The 6,117-nt window shown below is 42.7% G+C and overlaps 1 pseudogene; it reads right to left on the bottom strand.

Moving 5' to 3' along the window:
- Nucleotides 1-5,998: 5,998 nt before the first annotated feature.
- On the bottom strand, nucleotides 5,999-6,117 carry LOC120593501 (uncharacterized; annotated as a pseudogene).

The following is a 6,117-nucleotide window of genomic DNA, read 5'->3' as shown; positions in this document are numbered from 1 at the left end:
TCTGGCCAGCATCTATGATGCATCAGAGGGAGGCATTCAGCTCATCCTTTTTTGATAACTCTTTAGCTATTTAGGACTGAACATTTATGAGCCTCCCCACCCATGGAAGGGAACCCCTCTCTCATTATCTCCTAATCTCACACTCTTTTATTATCAAACATGATCCTGTTTATTCGTTTGCTCCTCGATTATCTGTCTCCCCTGCAGGCCCCCAATGAGCAGGGACTTGTGCATCTGGCTCATTGCTGTCTTTATGCCTGAAACATACATTTTCCTTCCTTCTGGTTCTTGGGTCAGACTCTTTTCATGGCTCTCCCTGGGGTCTGACCTCCAGATGTGAACACTTTTCATCAGCTTCCTGGCCCTTCAACTTATGTCGAACCTTAAATAATGTAGAAGCTAGAAGGCGGGCCTGCTTAAATAGGTGCTCATTAAAGTTTGTGGTCACAGGTAAAAACACTTGTCTCTTCACTGTCACTCTCTGATACTGGTTTATAATACAGTTACATAGAGATCTAGATCTTTAAAGAAGATTTATATTGAAATATATTTCCTTTTGTTTTATAAATTTGTATTACTTCTCAATGGTACAGGAATGGGAAAGCAGGTAGCCAATGACATCACTCTACTCAGAGACCACCAGGAACTCACCTGTAGTGGAGCAGATTGAGTTTGTTACTCATTGTAGCAGGGGAGGACACACACCGTGGGGAATGAAATGAGGCATGTCAGTAAGAGGGTGTGAGACAAGAATGATAGGATTTGGGCTTGTGTTCCGTGCTTTTGGGGCGGGTTCGAGGAAGAGTAGCTTTGATCTGCACTGGATACTATCAGCAAGTAGGAAAAATTTCACAATTGGATATCCTAATTATCCTTATCTAGAAGGCAAAAAGAGCAGAGGAGAATAGAGCTGTGATTGGTAAAGAAGCAGCGGTCACTCATATTCGCCTCAACAGGGAGATGTTAGTCATTTTTATTTCAGCAATGCTCTTATTTTTGTCTGCGTTAGGAGTGATTATGAGGTGATCTTGTTTTTTGCCTCGATCCGTCCTTGTCACAGAATGGCTCTGTCTGGTGTTGATGTTCTGTGAACGTGTTTTGTGCCACAGAAGAACACCAGGGCCTAGCTGTGAGTGCCAGGTCAGCTCCTGGTGGTCAAAAGCTTGTCTCTTTCTCAACCACATATCAAAGGGAGCTGTGGGAGGCCTCAACCTTGATTTGGATGTAAGTACCACAGGAAGCAGGCAAATGATATTTGAGCTGCAAACAGAAAAAGCCTACCTTGAGACTCTCAGTCCTAAATATGTTCCATTCATAACACATAAATATTATTTTATGAAAGTGAAATTTGCATTCATCATTTTAGTTGGTACTGCCTGTTTGGGAGCATAAAAATTTTTTTCTCTAATTTTGCACAAATAATTGGTCTGAGTTTATTTAAATGTTGACAAGAGCCTTGTCTTTTTAAATTCTCTGTTTCTCGCAACCCTGTCAGCATCTTCATGGTGCATACTGGGTGATTTCTTTTCTTCAGATCCAAATACCGCAGGTATATGAGGTGACCATTATGGCCACAGGCTGAGGAACAAGCTAATTTGCAATAGGATGTGGTTCCACCCATTTAAGAAAGATTGCTTTCTGGTAAAGCTTGGTGGAGGAAGTAGGAGCGTCCTAACAGAAGCAGGAGCGTTACTGCGTCTACTCACAGACCTAGAAGTTAGGCAGACCTGGGTTCAGATCACCCCATGCTTCCCATTTACCTGCCACGTGACCTTGGCTAAGTAACTGAACCTCTCTGAGTCTCAGTTCCTTGTTTTGTAAAGTGGAGACAAATATACCTACCATAAGTTTGTTGGTGAGAGCAAACCGACTGTGACCATGGAAAACAGATCATTTGCATGTAATATGTGTGTCATCTGTGGTAGCTTTATTTCTAGTTACCAGATAATTGCCCCCACCAGTCACTTTTCTAAATAGGTCCAGGTGGAATTGAAGGGAGGTGACACTGAGGGTCTTCCTACAGCCTTTCTTTCATTCTTGGGTGAAGGAGAGATGGCTCATCATTGTGGAATGATTAGGTGATTTGGATTCAGGGGATCTGACTTCTAGTTCTGGCTTGGTCATAAATCGGTTGTGTAACTTTGAACATGTCTCTTGATCTTTTTGAACCTCAATTTGTTTATTTATAAAAATGGAATAATAATGTCTGATCCTTTGCACCAGAGTTATCACAAAAATGAATTGAGAACCAGTAAGAACCAACAAGTATTTATGTGACGGTACCACATGCAAAAGCATGTCGCAAAGGTGCGTAGCATTATAAAATGTAAGATGCTATCAGAGAAACTTAAGAATTGATTATAAATTCGCTCCTAAAAAGTTGACTTTAAAGTGAGTTTCTAGAGAGCGTATTCTTTTTCTCTTCTCTTTTTCCTTTGAGATACGACATACAAAAGTACAAATTTTGACCTATTTACCTCCATGTAGCTACTACCCAGATTAAAGTCAATGTGTTCAACACACTTCCAGAGGCTTCATCATGTCCCTTCCTAGCCCAAATCCCTCTCCCCTAGAGGTCAACACCTCTGTCACCCAGACAATGGCTGACTGATGGAACAGAGCACGTGGACTTCAGCGGTTTCCTGGATTCGGACACCAGATTTCTGCAGCAATCAGGACAGGGCTACGGAGACTTTCTCATCCCTGGACAACACTGTCAAGAGAAGAGACTAGGTGAGCAGCTCGCCAGGAGAGCAGCAGCCGTGCAGCAAATGAAGCAACCGGGGTGCTGCCCAGGACATCACCTGTGGGCTGAGTTGCACCTCAGATAGAGCTGACAAGTGTGGCTGACAGGTGGAGGGCAGGGTGTGAGGGCAGAGAGATGCTGGAGTCTGCAGTCAGCCATTTGCATAATCACCGGTGGGTCTCGTGTCTTCTTGGAGGCTGGCTACCAGCATCTGTGGCTTCATTAGATGGTAAGATCCATGGAGGCAGGAAGTTCCCTGTCTTGCTCTATGCTGCATCCTCTAGCACAGGCATCCCTAACCCCCAGGGCGGAGGACTGGTACTGGTCTGGTCTGAGGCCTGTTAGGAACCGGGCCACACAGTAGGAGGTGAGTGGTGGGTCAACAAATGAAGCATCATCTGTATTTGCAGCCACTCCCCAGCGCTAGCATCGCCACCTCAGCTCCACCTTGGATCATCAGACATTAGATGCTCATAGGAGCACTGGTCCCTGGTGCCAAAAACGTTTGGGGACCACTGGCCTAGCACATGGTGAATATGCAATAAACATTGGTTGAATGAATGAATGTGACTTTTCTGTCACCAAGGGATCCTGACGTATCTCTCTATCTGCTCAGAAGTCCTTTTTGTGCTTCTTCAGATAGGTCAGGGCCCACCCAGCCCAGGGCTTGTCGGTGATTAATCTCCCTAGCTTCTGGGTTTCTACATTTTCTGCTTCTTTCCCAATGGGCTGGAGCCTGACAGGTGGCCTTTGACTGGGCCCCCAAAATATGTAGTTACCTGGTTCCTATTTCCAGGGACTTAGCTGCTGGCTCTTAGTATGACCAGTCAGAGGAGGGAGGGAATTAACAGAGAAAGAAAAAGAAAGTATAGATGATTATTGTAAACAAGACAGAAGATGAAGGAAAAAGGAAGTGTATTTACTATACCAATGAACGGTGAATGAAACATTAGTTGAGCAAATTCTTGAAAATGATCGACGATACCTCAAAATTTGATAAAGGGGCTCATTAGGTCATAGGTAGTCAATTCGTTACCTGATACTCTACATTTTGAAATCGCAATTTTTAGAATATAAAATCTAAAATACATTATGTTGTATATCTCTTCATTTGTTGTCTTTGCTGGAAGTAATTTGTTCTGGGTTATAAAAGCAACTTTCAGAATGGGCTAGTGTTACATATTCTGGGAAGTATGTCTTCTCCTTCCCTTTTCCCACATATTTGAGTCCTTGAAAGAAGGTTGTTTTATTTCTATACTTGCTCATGTCCATTGTGTCTTAGCCTGGGTTCTGCAGAAAGGCTTCTGTATGAGGATTTCACTGGAAGATGATCCCAGGGAGAGAAGTCGCTGGACAGCACGTCTTTCTGGCTCTTAGCCTGGCCTCAATTTCCTGTCTCACTCACTGATCAAGGGGAAAAAAAGTTATTTTGGTCAAACTCCCTGAAGAGAGGAGAGAAAATTTAATTGAACGACTGTTGGAAAGCATTGTTGAAATCAGGAGAATCAGTAGGATAGCCCTGGATTTCTCATGGGCCAGTCTTGTGAGAGGCATCGTGAAAGACCTAAAACGTGTCTCAAAACGCAGGAGGAAACTTATACACATTCATTAATACAAGGTCAGAACCAAGTGCTAAACTGTGCGGGCAGAGATGGAGGCCCTTAGGGGAGATTTTATAGTATCCTGAAGAGCTGATCATGGGAAAAATCTAAGGAGTTACAACCCTGGGCTTATATCGTACTTCACAACATATCCAATGTTTCTGCTTGTCTGGATTTCATAAAGTAGTGTAGTGAGAAAATATTTTACCTGATTGAAGTTTCATGGAAAGTTCATAAGGCATCTTTTCTTGAAATTCTAGTTACCGGCTGTTTTTTTTTCTGTGATGCCGAAACATGTGAACAGAGAGAGAAAAATTCAATCATCTCTCTGTTTTTTGCCTATTTTGCATGATTGAATTTTAAACTGTTCTTCCAAACGTTGGCAGCAAGTAGGCTGAGACAGGGCAAATGACAGAGATTCTAATCATGGGTTAATGAGAACCATAAGGAAATCATGAACATGTTGCCTTCTGTCAGTGTTTACTGTATGATGCTGAGACTAATTCTATTTTAATTAGGATAATCACTGTGGCCTCTGTTTCTTTAATAAATGCCAGGTTATACCCATTACTTAGTTCACAGGTGTGAATGAGCTCCATTCTTCAACATTTGCATATTTCAGAGGTCAAATTTTTCTTTATATAAGAGAAAAATTTCCTTCTGTTTCATGTTCAAGATATTTAACTTGTCGGTTCTGTCAAAAACTGAACAGAAATAACATGATCGCTGTTCCTTAGGTTGAATGGACTCATTTGACTTAGGGTAAAACTTGCCAAAATCTAACAAAAATGATTTACTCTTAGGACAAACCTTAGATGAGGCTTTCGGTTAGGGCAAACTCAACACATCCATTGTGGACGGAATTGTGTCCCCTCTCCCCCATCCCCAGGTTCATATGTTGAAGCCCTAATTCCAGCACCTAAGAGTATTTGGAGGTGGGGCCTCTAAAGAGATGATTAAGTCAAAACGAGTCTATGAGGGCGGGCTCTAATCCGATCTGACTGATGTCCTTGTAAGTAGAGGACACCTGAGATGGGCACAGCATGGCCATCTGTAAGCCAAGGAAAGAGACTTCGGGAAAAAACAAACATGCCAATACCTTGGTCTTGGACTTCTAACCTCCATAATTATGAGAAAATAAACTTCTATTGTTTAAGCTAATCAATCTATGGCATTTTCTTATGGCAACCTTAGCAAACTAATACAACATCCAAAACCAAATTTAATATTTCCCTGTTCAAAGTCCTTTATTCGTTCTGTGACAGAGGCATTTAGTGCTCACCAAATATCCGTATAATTTCCTTGAAAGCCCTGTGCACCTGTAGTTAGGTGAGGCCACACGCTAGCTCTGGTCTCAGGGCAACAACAATCTCATCCCCTGTCACAGTGACAAAGTAGCTACTGTCCTAGAAGTGTAGCTCCAAGGTGGTGGGGTTTCCATCAGGTCCCTGGGAGACCGAGTGAAGCAAAGCCTCCCACCAACGGGGTATGGTATGTCTCAACCTGGGTATGGTATGTCTCCCAGGTGAGAAGTAATTCATTACTGTATTAAACCTGGGCTTTCGGGATTTCATTTGTTTCTTCAGCTTAACTATTCTTTGTTTCCTTCTGTCTCTCTGTTTTTTAAAGAATTTTAATTTATTATTATTTATGCCTCCAGCACCCCGTCTTCCTAGGTGGTCTCCCATCCAAGTATTAACCAGGCCCGACCCTGCTTAGCTTCTGAGATCAGATGGGATCCGGCTTGTTCAGGGTGGCCTGGCCTAGAGC

Source organism: Pteropus medius, unplaced genomic scaffold (genome assembly GCF_902729225.1).
Source record: "Pteropus medius unplaced genomic scaffold, Ma_sr-lr_union100, whole genome shotgun sequence".
NCBI classification, from domain to species: Eukaryota; Metazoa; Chordata; class Mammalia; order Chiroptera; family Pteropodidae; genus Pteropus; species Pteropus medius.
Note: the sequence above shows the minus strand (reverse complement) of the source record. Positions and strands in the feature narration are given on the sequence as shown.